This window comes from Arachis hypogaea, chromosome 10 (assembly GCF_003086295.3).
Source record: "Arachis hypogaea cultivar Tifrunner chromosome 10, arahy.Tifrunner.gnm2.J5K5, whole genome shotgun sequence".
Taxonomy (NCBI): Eukaryota; Viridiplantae; Streptophyta; class Magnoliopsida; order Fabales; family Fabaceae; genus Arachis; species Arachis hypogaea.
In genome coordinates this window covers 68,717,560-68,728,540 of record NC_092045.1, presented here as the reverse complement: position 1 = coordinate 68,728,540, position 10,981 = coordinate 68,717,560, and positions in this window count along the sequence as shown.

The window sequence follows — 10,981 nt, the reverse complement described above, 5'->3', positions numbered from 1 at the left end:
TTATATTTTTGTATACTTCTCAATGCTTTTCTTTATTTTTGACTTTTGTTAAACTTAGGGTTTCTTTCTTTTTTGAAGGTTGTGGATATAGAAGCTAATGTATTGAGGTGAGTTTGAATTGGTTGATCCAACAGAAGATCCTTATTGCACACCTTTGATATGTTAGGTCATGGTTTTAAAGCCATATTAGTTGCTGCAATGAATTCTTAAACTTAACTTTTCTAGTAATAATATTTACAGGTTAGTGTTACTTTGACTTATAAGAGGTAGAGTGAAATGGGGAAATATGAAATTCTAGAGCAGATTGGCAAATGTACCTTGGGTTTTGCTCTTCTTGCCAAGCACAAGCAAGAAAAAAAAAGTAAGGATCATTCTAATTGATGGAGGAATTGATCCATTGTTTCCTTGAGAGATCCTTTGATTCTTGTTCCGCTCGGATTGCATGATTAGGATCATATGGCTCTTTGGTTGATCGATATGGACATGGTGTATATGGTGGTGGTAGTTCTTGGGAGTAATTGGGTTGGAATTGGGGTGGTTCCATATATGGTTCATATGGTGATTGGTATGGTGGATATGGGTTAGGATCATATGAGGGTGTTTGGTGGTAAGGGGCTTGTGAGTATGGTGGTTCAAAGCTATGTTGAGGAGGGGGTTCATAGGCATATGGTGGTGCTTGTTGGTAACTACAAGGGGGTCCACTATATCTATCGTCTTGGTACGCACCCTAGAATGGCTCTTGACCATAGTAATTTGGTGGAGGTTGGTTGTCACGAAGAGGTCCACCATAACTATTGTCTTGGTATGCATCACATAATGGTTGTTGGTCATAGTGCATTGGAGGGGGTTGTTGCCAAGAGGGTTGATCAAATCCTTGTGGCTCCTCCCATCTTTGATTGTCCTAACCTTGATGCATGTTCGCATCATCGCTTCCATTCCCTACAACATAGTTTGAACTAAACTCATAGCCAAAGGGGTGAGAATTCATAGTAGTAAATAAAAATAAAAACTAATAAAAATAAGCCACTAAGTCTTAAAACTAACAAAAACTATCAAACAAGCAAAAAGCAAATATTTACAATAACCAATAATAAGGCACACGTTTGTAGTTCCCCGGCAACGGCGCCATTTTGATGAACGATTTCCTTGCGTGGTCTAGAATTCGCAAACATGTTCTCGTTGAGAGTATAGCCTCTAGACCGACAAGGAGTCCTTTCATACAAAAGTTTGGTTGTCACAAGTAACAAACCCCTAATAAAATTAATAACGGAAGTATTTAAACCTCGGGACGTCTCTCAAGGAATTGCAGGGAAGTGTGCTTATAATTGGTTATGGAAAAGTGTGTTTTGGGATTTTGGATAGGAAACAAGAATTGTAAATTGCAAAAGGAATAAACTAACAATTAAGAAAGGCTCTTGGCAAGGTATGAGAACAAGAAGTCCTATCCTAGTTATCCTTATCAATTGTGATGAGAATTGTTCGTTGCTCCCACTTAGTTAACCCTCTAATTATGAAGGAAAGTCAAGTGGACGAATCAATTTGATTCCTCAAGTTCTAGTCAACTCCTAAGGAAAGACTAGCTTTAGTAGAATCCAAATCAACTATCAACTTTCAATTATCAATCAACAAAGGAGTTTGATAACTCAAGTGTCACCAATTACTCAACCAAGGCCTAGAGGATAAAATCTACTCTAACATCATTCCAAGCATTTTATTAAACACTTGGAGGGCATAACATAAAAGAATAGAAAAGTAATAGTAGAATATAAGATCTAAAACCAATAATTGCAAGATCAATGATAACAAATAAAGAAAGAGGAAATAAGCATGAAATACCTCAAATTGCATTAATAAGGGAAATCAAATCTAACATGAGAATTCATAAACCAAATTGTCAATATAGAGTAATCAACAAGGAAAATAAATAAACTAGAATGCTGGAACAGATAAACGTAGAAGAGAAACTAATATAAAGGGACATTGAACCTGGATTTGAGAAGAAATAAACCTAAAACTAAGAGAAATCCTAAAACCTAGAGAGAGGAGAGAGCCTCTCTCTCTAGAAACTACATCTAAAATCTAAAATTATGAAAAGTGAGTAATGAGAATTGATTGAATGCCTCTTGATTCCTCCACTTTGCAGCTTTTATTCTGTGTTTTCAGGCTTGGAACTGGGTCAAAATGGAGCCCAAAAATCGCCCCCAGCATTTTCTGCGTTTTCTGCACGTGGCGCAAGTCACGCGTACGTGTCAGTCACGCGTACGCGTCAATGGTCTTCTTTGCGTGTCACGCGTACGCGTCAAGTACGCGCACGCGTCACTGTGCAAATATCCAAATCACGCGCACGCATCGCTCCTCGCTGGTTATCTCCATTAATTCTTGTGCTCCTTCCACTTGTGCAAGCTTCCTCTCCATCCTCTAAGCCATTCCTGCCCTATATAGCTTGAAAACACTTAACGCACGGATCACGATACCGAATGGTATAAAGTGGGATTAAAATTACACAACTTAAAGGCTTAGGAAGCAAGTTTTCAATTATAGAACAAATTTGGGAAGGAATTGTAAAATCATGCAAATTGTATGAATAAGTGTGAGAATAGTGGATAAAATCCACTCAAATAAGCACAAGATGTACCACAAAATAGTGGTGCATCAAATCTCCCCACACTTAAACATTAGCATGTCCTCATGCTAAGCTCAAGAGAAACTATAAGAGTGAAGAGGAATGGTAGAAGGTATGTGATGCAACCTATCTATATGAATGCAACTACATGCAAAATGTTTCTACCCACTTGGTTAAAAGTAAACAAATCCTTCAAGAAGAAATATGAACTGGATCTCACTAATTCAAATCATAAAATAAGGTACAAGTAAACTTGCAAAAGAAGAAGATATCTCATGAAAGCCGGGAACAAAGAATCGAGCATCGAACCCTCACTGGAAGTGTATACACTCTAATCGCTCAGGTGTTTGAGGTTCGATTCTCTCAATTCTCTACTAATCTTGCTTTCTAAGACTTGCTCTTTTTCTACCAATCAACAAAGATTTAATGCACAAAATACACATATCAAGAGGTCTTTTAAGCGTTCTAATGGGGTTAGGGTCAAGGTAGGATTGTATTTGGTTAAGTGGACTAAAATCTAAATCCATGATTAACCTAAACTTCCCACCTAACTTGAGACAATCCATGTAATTAGAGTATAAAATCTAACTACCCATTAACTATGTTTTCCATATATTCATGCATCTGAATTTGAGTACAACTCATATGCATTGCTATCATTTACTTTGGAGTATTTTGTCCCCATTTTTATTGTTTGCTCTTTTTCTTTTTTTCTTTTAAATTTTATATATATTTTTTTCTTTTCTTTTCTTTTCTTTTTTCTCAATGCATATGATTAAAGTATTAAATGCAATAATATGTGCTTAACTATTGTTTCACATTTTCACAAGAATATACAATACCTAATTCTCAAACCAAATGTTTCCAAACCCAATTTCTCCACACTTAGTTTATGAGCACTGTCACTAGTCTAAGCTAACCAAGAATTCAAATTAAGGACATTATTGTTTTCCGCTTAGAGTTAGTGATGAGCTAAAGTAAAGAACAAATAGGGTAAATAGGCTCAAATTGGTTTGCAAAGGATAATGAAAGGGTAAGGCCATATGGGTATGTAAGCTAAGTGAAACAAGGCCTCAATCATATAAGTATATGCATACATTAAACCATGGAAATATGGAATCAAGCAAGATATAGATCACAATTTTAGAGAGAACAACACACACCAAAACAAAATATTGGTTGATAAAATGTAACCAATCAATTAGGCTCAAAATCTCACTGGTTTTGTGTGTTCGAGCTCTAAATCGTGTTTCAACTTAAATTTCTTCAAACAAGTTTGACAAAAGTTTTAATTCAAATTGGTGAAATGCTATAAGATAATTTTGTGAAAAAGAGTTCATCACTTCAACCAAGTAGTGGTAAAACATGCACAAAATTCTAACAAACATGTAATCAATCATGCAAATGCAATAATGAACTAACAAAGGGAATCAAACATTGGTGTTGAGAAGAAAATAACTAACCCGCGGAAGTCGGTATCGACCTCCCCACACTTAAAGATTGCACCATCCTCGGTGCATGCAAAGATGTGCAAGTGGACAGGTTGCTCCAACTGATGCCTTTCTCCAAAGATCGTGCAGCAGACTTGTTTATTGCTTCAGTTATAAACTTTTTTTTCCCTCTTGGTGGCCATCCTGAAAGAAGAGAAAAAGGAAGAGAAAGAACCCACAAGCAAAGATATGAAAAGAAATAAAACATATGTGGGCTAGTGCCAAATAATAAGGTTTTCAACTATATGGTAGCTACAACATGTAAGTGAGAAAAACAATAGAAGCACATGGCATGTCAACTAAATAGCAAACAAGACAAGAAGCACTCAAAGTAATGCAAGAAATATGCAACAATTGAGTAAGAAAATGTTTAACACTAATGTGAAAATAACAAATATAGAAAAGAAAATGAGAAGAAACAATAAAGTTAAAATGCCATAAATGCGAGTATGCAAATGTAACAAATAGAAGAAAAGAAAGGGAATAAGGAGGAGAGGGGAGGAGAAGAAAGAAGTAGGATTGAGAGAGAAAGAATTGGGATTTGGGAGGAGGAAATAATTGAAATCTTGGTGGCGCGTTAGTGAAGTGAGGCGATGTGTGCGACGCGCACGCGTACACATAGGTCACAGAAAGTTCAAGTGATGCGTAAGCGTCTGGGACACGTACGCGTGCTCTCAGTTTGTGCAAATCGCGTGAAGGCAGCTCCGCACATGCACAACTCTTGGGTTGATGCGCTTGAGTGCTAGATAGACAGATGATGCGTGCGCATCAAATACGCGCACGCGTGGATGGGGACAAAGTGAAAATGATGCACACGCGTTAGGGACGCGTACGCGTGATGAAAATTGTGCTTCTAGCACAATTCCAGCCCCAAGAAATCACAACTCTCTGGGCAAACACCTATTTACGCCAATTTCTAGGGTCACGCGTACTCGTCCTTATCTGGCAAATGCGCAAGAGACACGCATGCATCTTTGACGCGTAAGCGTGGTCTTGCTTGTGCGCAAGGCACGCTTCCAGCACCACTCCGACCCAACTCTCGGGTCAATTCCTTGGTGGTGCGAACTCACACACGCTTGCACGTCGAACACCCTTTTTTTTGAAGCTGAATGCAGAATGCAGATGATTATGCAAAAATTATGAATAAATACTGATAAAAACAAAATAAAATAAAGCTAAGAATGAAAGGGAATGATCATACCATGGTGGGTTGTCTCCCACCTAGCACCTTTATTTACTATCCTTAGGTTGGACATTTGGTGAGTTCCTTGTCATGGTGGCTTGTGCTTGTACTCATCTTGAAACTTCCACCAATGTTTGGACTTCCAGTAATCTCTATCAATACCAAGTAAATTCTCCAAGCTTTGATGGAGTTCTTTAGATGCTTTGAGCTTCCAAAATTGATCCTCGTATATTCCCGGATCCCAAATCTAGTTTCTATACCTGTCTCTAAGTGGATCATCATTGTTCCAACCGGGTGGCAAGCAATCCGAATTCTCAATGCAATACCAAACTCTTCTCTTAGATCCAACCAAATGTTCACTAGTTCCACCCTTGCATCTAGCTCTTGAAGGATCAATCTTGATGAGCCTTGATTTGCAACTCCAACTACTAAACATCATTCTCCTACGCTTAATGACACAAAGCCTCCTAAGTTGGCCATCCATTTCAAGAATACCATATTCAAGTGGAACGGTAAGGCGAATAGAGACAAGCCTTACCCACTCAAATGAAGGAGTAGATGGAAACCTAGGTGGAGAAGTCTCCAACGTTCTTGACAGAGCGTACTCAACTCCCGTCCACCCTTTCCTAAGGATTTCTGCTTCCATATCATTCTCAGACTCAATCGGAGAAGAGTCTTCATATTCAAGGAGTTCATTTATGGATGAAGAGTTATCACTAGGAGGACTTGATGCACGATCCTCATCACCAAGGGAACTTGCTTCTTGGTCTATCCCATCCAAGTCTTCATAGGGAATATGCCATGGGGTTATGCACTAGCCTTCTTGACATTAATTTCAACCTGCTTGGAGGAATACTCTACAACTCTAGATTCCCATGGAGGTTCAGCATCTCCTAAGTCTTCAACCACTTCTTCCTCTTCAACTATTATGGCTTCCTCCACTTGTTCCAATACAAAGCTACGTTTCTCATTGTCCACTGGAGTTTCTAGTGTCTCCTTCATGCTACGCTTTTCTTTATATTCTCCACATGTAACCATGGGAGTTTCTTGAGTGCTCAGATGTTGGGAAGCTAATCAATTTACTACCTCAGTCAAGGTAGCCATAAATTCTAGTACTTCCCTTTTCATCTCTCTTTGCCCTAGAATGAGAACACCAAGAGTGTCATGCATTGAAGATTGAGGTGGATATGAGGGCTCATTACTTGGGAGGAAAGGTTCATGATACGAGGGTGGTTCATCATAACAAGGATGTGGCGGTTCAGCACTCTCCATCTTTTCTACTTGTTGCACAACACACTTCAATTCCGTGTTCTCAAGCTGAGATTTTTTATCCATAAGAGCTTCATGTGCTTTTCGGCATGCCACTTGCTCCAGTTGATGGAGGAATCGATCCATTGTTTCCTTGAGATGATCCTTTGATTTTTGTTCCGCTCGGATTGCATGATTAGGATCATATGGATCTTGGGTTGATGGATATGGACATGGTGTATATGGAGGTGGTGGTTCTTAGGAGTAATTGGGTGGGAATTGGGGTGGTTCCATATATGGTTCATATGGTGATCGGTATGGTGGATATAGGTTAGGATTATATGAGGGTGTTTGGTGGTAAGGGGCTTGTGAGTATGGCGGTTCAAAGCTATGTTGAGGAGGGGGTTCATAGGCATATGGTGGTGCTTGTTGGTAAACAAGGGGGTCCACTATATCTATCGTCTTGGTACGCACCTTGGAATGGCTCTTGACCATAGTAATTTGGTGGAGGTTGGTTGTCACGAAGAGGTCCACCATAACTATTGTCTTGGTATGCATCATAGAATGGTTGTTGGTCATAGTGCATTGGAGGGGGTTTTTTGCCAAGAGGGTTGATCAAATCCTTGTGGCTCCTCCCATCTTTGATTGTCCCAACCTTGATGCATGTTCGCATCATCGCTTCCATTCCCTACAACATAGTTTGAACTAAACTCGAAGCTAAAGGGGTGAGAATTCATAGTAGTAAATAAAAACAAAAACTAATAAAAATAAGCAACTAAGTCTTAAAACTAACAAAAACTATCAAACAAGCAAAAAGCAAATATTTACAATAACCAATAATAAGGCACACGTTTGCAGTTCCCTGGCAATGGCGCCATTTTGATGAACGATTTCCTTGCGTGGTCTAGAATTTGCAAATATGTTCTTGTTGAGAGTATAGCCTCTAGACCGACAAGGAGTCCTTTCATACAAAAGTTTGGTTGTTACAAGTAACAAATCCCTAATAAAATTGATAACCGAAGTATTTAAACCTCGGGTCGTCTCTCAAGGAATTGCAGGAAAGTGTGCTTATAATTGGTTATGGAAAAGTGTATTTTGGGGTTTTGGATAGTGATGAGCGGATAATTTATACGCTTTTTGGCATTGTTTTTAGTATGTTTCTAGTAGGATTTAGTTAGTTTTTAGTATATTTTTATTAGTTTTTAGTTAAAATTCACTTTTCTAGACTTTACTATGAGTTTGTGTGTTTTTCTGTGATTTCAGGTATTTTCTGGCTGAAATTGAGGGACTTGAGCAAAAATCTGATTCAGAGACTAAAAAGGATTGCAGATGCTGTTGGATTCTGACCTCCCTGCACTCGAAGTGGATTTTCTGGAGCTACCGAAGCCCAATTGGCGCGCTCTCAACGGCGTTGGAAAGTAGACATTCTGGGCTTTCCAGCAATGTATAATAGTCCATACTTTGCCCAAGATTTGATGGCCCAAACCGGCGTTCAAAATCAGCTCAAAACTGCCCGGCGTTAAACGCCGGAACTGGCACAAGAGTGGGAGTTAAACGCCCAAACTGGCACAAAAGCTGGCGTTTAACTCCAAGAGAAGTCTCTACACGAAAATGCTTCAATGCTCAGCCCAAGCACACACCAAGTGGGCCCGGAAGTGGATTTTTATGTCATTTACTCATCATTTGTAAACCCTAGACTACTAGCTCTTTATAAATAAGACCTTTTGCTATTGTATTCTCATCTTTGGACATCTAGTTCTTAGATCATATCTGGGTAGCTATCTTTATTCTTATGCTATCTTAGATCATTGGGAGGCTGGCCTCACGGCCATGCCTAGACCTTGTTCTTATGTATTTTCAACGGTGGAGTTTCTACACACCATAGATTAAGGTGTGGAGCTCTGCTGTACCTCGAGTATTAATGCAATTACTATTGTTCTTCTATTCAATTCAGCTTGTTCTTGTTCTAAGATATCACTTGTTCTTCAACTTGATGAATGTGATGATCCGTGACACTCATCATCATTCTCACCTATGCACTTGTGCCTGACAACCACCTCCGTTCTACCTTAGATTGAGTGGATATCTCTTGGATCCCTTAATCGGAATCTTCGTGGTATAAGCTAGAATTGATGGCGGCATTCAAGAGAATCCGGAAGGTCTAAACCTTGTCTGTGGTATTCTGAGTAGGATTCAATGATTGAATGACTGTGACGAGCTTCAAACTCCTGAAGGCTGGGCGTTAGTGGCAGACGCAAAAGAATCACTGGATTCTATTCCAACCTGATTGAGAACCGATAGATGATTAGCCGTGCCGTGACAGGGTGCGTTGAACATTTTCACTGAGAGGATGGGAGGTAGCCACTGACAACGGTGAAACCCTACATACAGCTTGCCATGGAAAGGAGTAAGAAGGATTGGATGAAGACAGTAGGAAAGCAGAGAGACAGAAGGGACAAAGCATCTCCATACGCTTATCTGAAATTCTCACCAATGAATTACATAAGTATCTCTATCTTTATCTTTATGTTTTATTCATCATCCATAACCATTTGAGTTTGCCTGACTAAGATTTACAAGATGACCATAGCTTGCTTCATACCAACAATCTCCGTGGGATCGACCCTTACTCGCATAAGGTTTATTACTTGGACGACCCAGTGCACTTGCTGGTTAGTTGTGCGAAGTTGTGATAAAGAGTTGAGATTGCAATTGAGCGTACCATGTTGATGGCGCCATTGATGATCACAATTCCGCCCACCAGATAGGAAACAAGAATTGTAAATTGCAAAAGGAATAAACTAACAATTAAGAAAGGCTCTTGGCAAGGTATGAGAACTAGAAGTCCTATCCTAGTTATCCTTATCAATTGTGATGAGAATTGTTCGTTGCTCCGACTTAGTTAACCCTCTAATTATGAAGGAAAGTAAAGTGGACAAATCAATTTATTCCTCAAGTCCTAGTCAACTCCTAAGGAAAGACTAGCTTTAGTAGAATCCAAATCAACTATCAACTTTCAATTATCAATCAACAAAAGAGTTTGATAACTCAAGTGTCACCAATTACTCAACCATGGCCAAGAGGATAAAATCTACTCTAACATCCTTCCAAGCATTTAATCAAACACTTGGAGGGCATAAAATAAAAGCATAGAAAAGTAATAGTAGAATATAAGATCTAAAACCAATAATTGCAAGATCAATGATAACAAATAAAGGAAGAGGCAATAAGTATGAAATACCTCAAATTGCATTAATAAGGGAAATCAAATCTAACATGAGAATTCATAAACCAAATTGTCAACATAGAGTAATCAACAAGAAAAATAAATAAACTAGAATACTAGAACAGATAAAAGTAGAAGAGAAACTAATTTAAAGGAACATTGAACCTGGATTTGAGAAGAAATAAACCTAAAACTAAGAGAAATCCTAAAACCTAGATAGAGGTGAGAGCCTCTCTCTCTCTAGAAACTACATCTAAAACCTAAAATTATGAAAAGTGAGTAAGAGAAGTGATTGAATGCCTCTTGATTCCCCCACTCTCCAGCTTCTATTCTGTGTTATCGGGCTTAAAACTAGGCCAAAATGGAGCCCAGAAATTACCCCCAGCATTTTCTGCGTTTTCTGCACCTGGCGCATGTCATGCGTACACGTTAATCACGCATATGCATCGATGGTCTTCTTCGCGTGTCACGCGTACGCGTCAGGTACGCGCACGCATCGTTGTGCAAATCTCCAAATCACGCGCACGCGTCAGGTACACGCACGCGTCGCTGTGCAAATCTTCAAATCACGTGCATGCATCAGGTACGCACACGCGTTGCTCCTTGCTGGTTATCTCCTTTAATTCTTGTGCTCCTTCCATTTGTGCAAGCTTCCTCTCCATCCTCTAAACCATTCCTACCCTATATAGCCTGAAAACACTTAACGCACGGATCACGACATTGAATGGTATAAAGGGGGATTAAAAATACACAATTTAAAGGCTTAGGAAGCAATTTTTCAATCATAGAACAAAATTGGGAAGGAATTGTAAATTCATGCAAATTATATGAATAAGTGTGAGATTAGTGGATAAAATCCATTCAATTAAGCACAAGATGTACCACGAAATAGTGGTGCATCACTCCTCTTGGCAAGAGCCTCCAGTTACTTATAGGTATAATCCCCATCCTAATGCATGTCTATTCAATGGCTATGATGAACCTCTTTGTGACAATCAACTACCACCACCATATGCTTATGAACCTTATCCTCAACATAACCCTCAACCATACTCACAAGCCCCTTTTTACCAAATAGCTACCTATGATCCATATCCATCATATGACTAATCACCCCTACCTCATCCTTGTGACCATTATGAGCGAAAACTTCTAGAACCACCACAATCCCATCACGATTACTACCAAGAATCGCCTCAATATACACTATC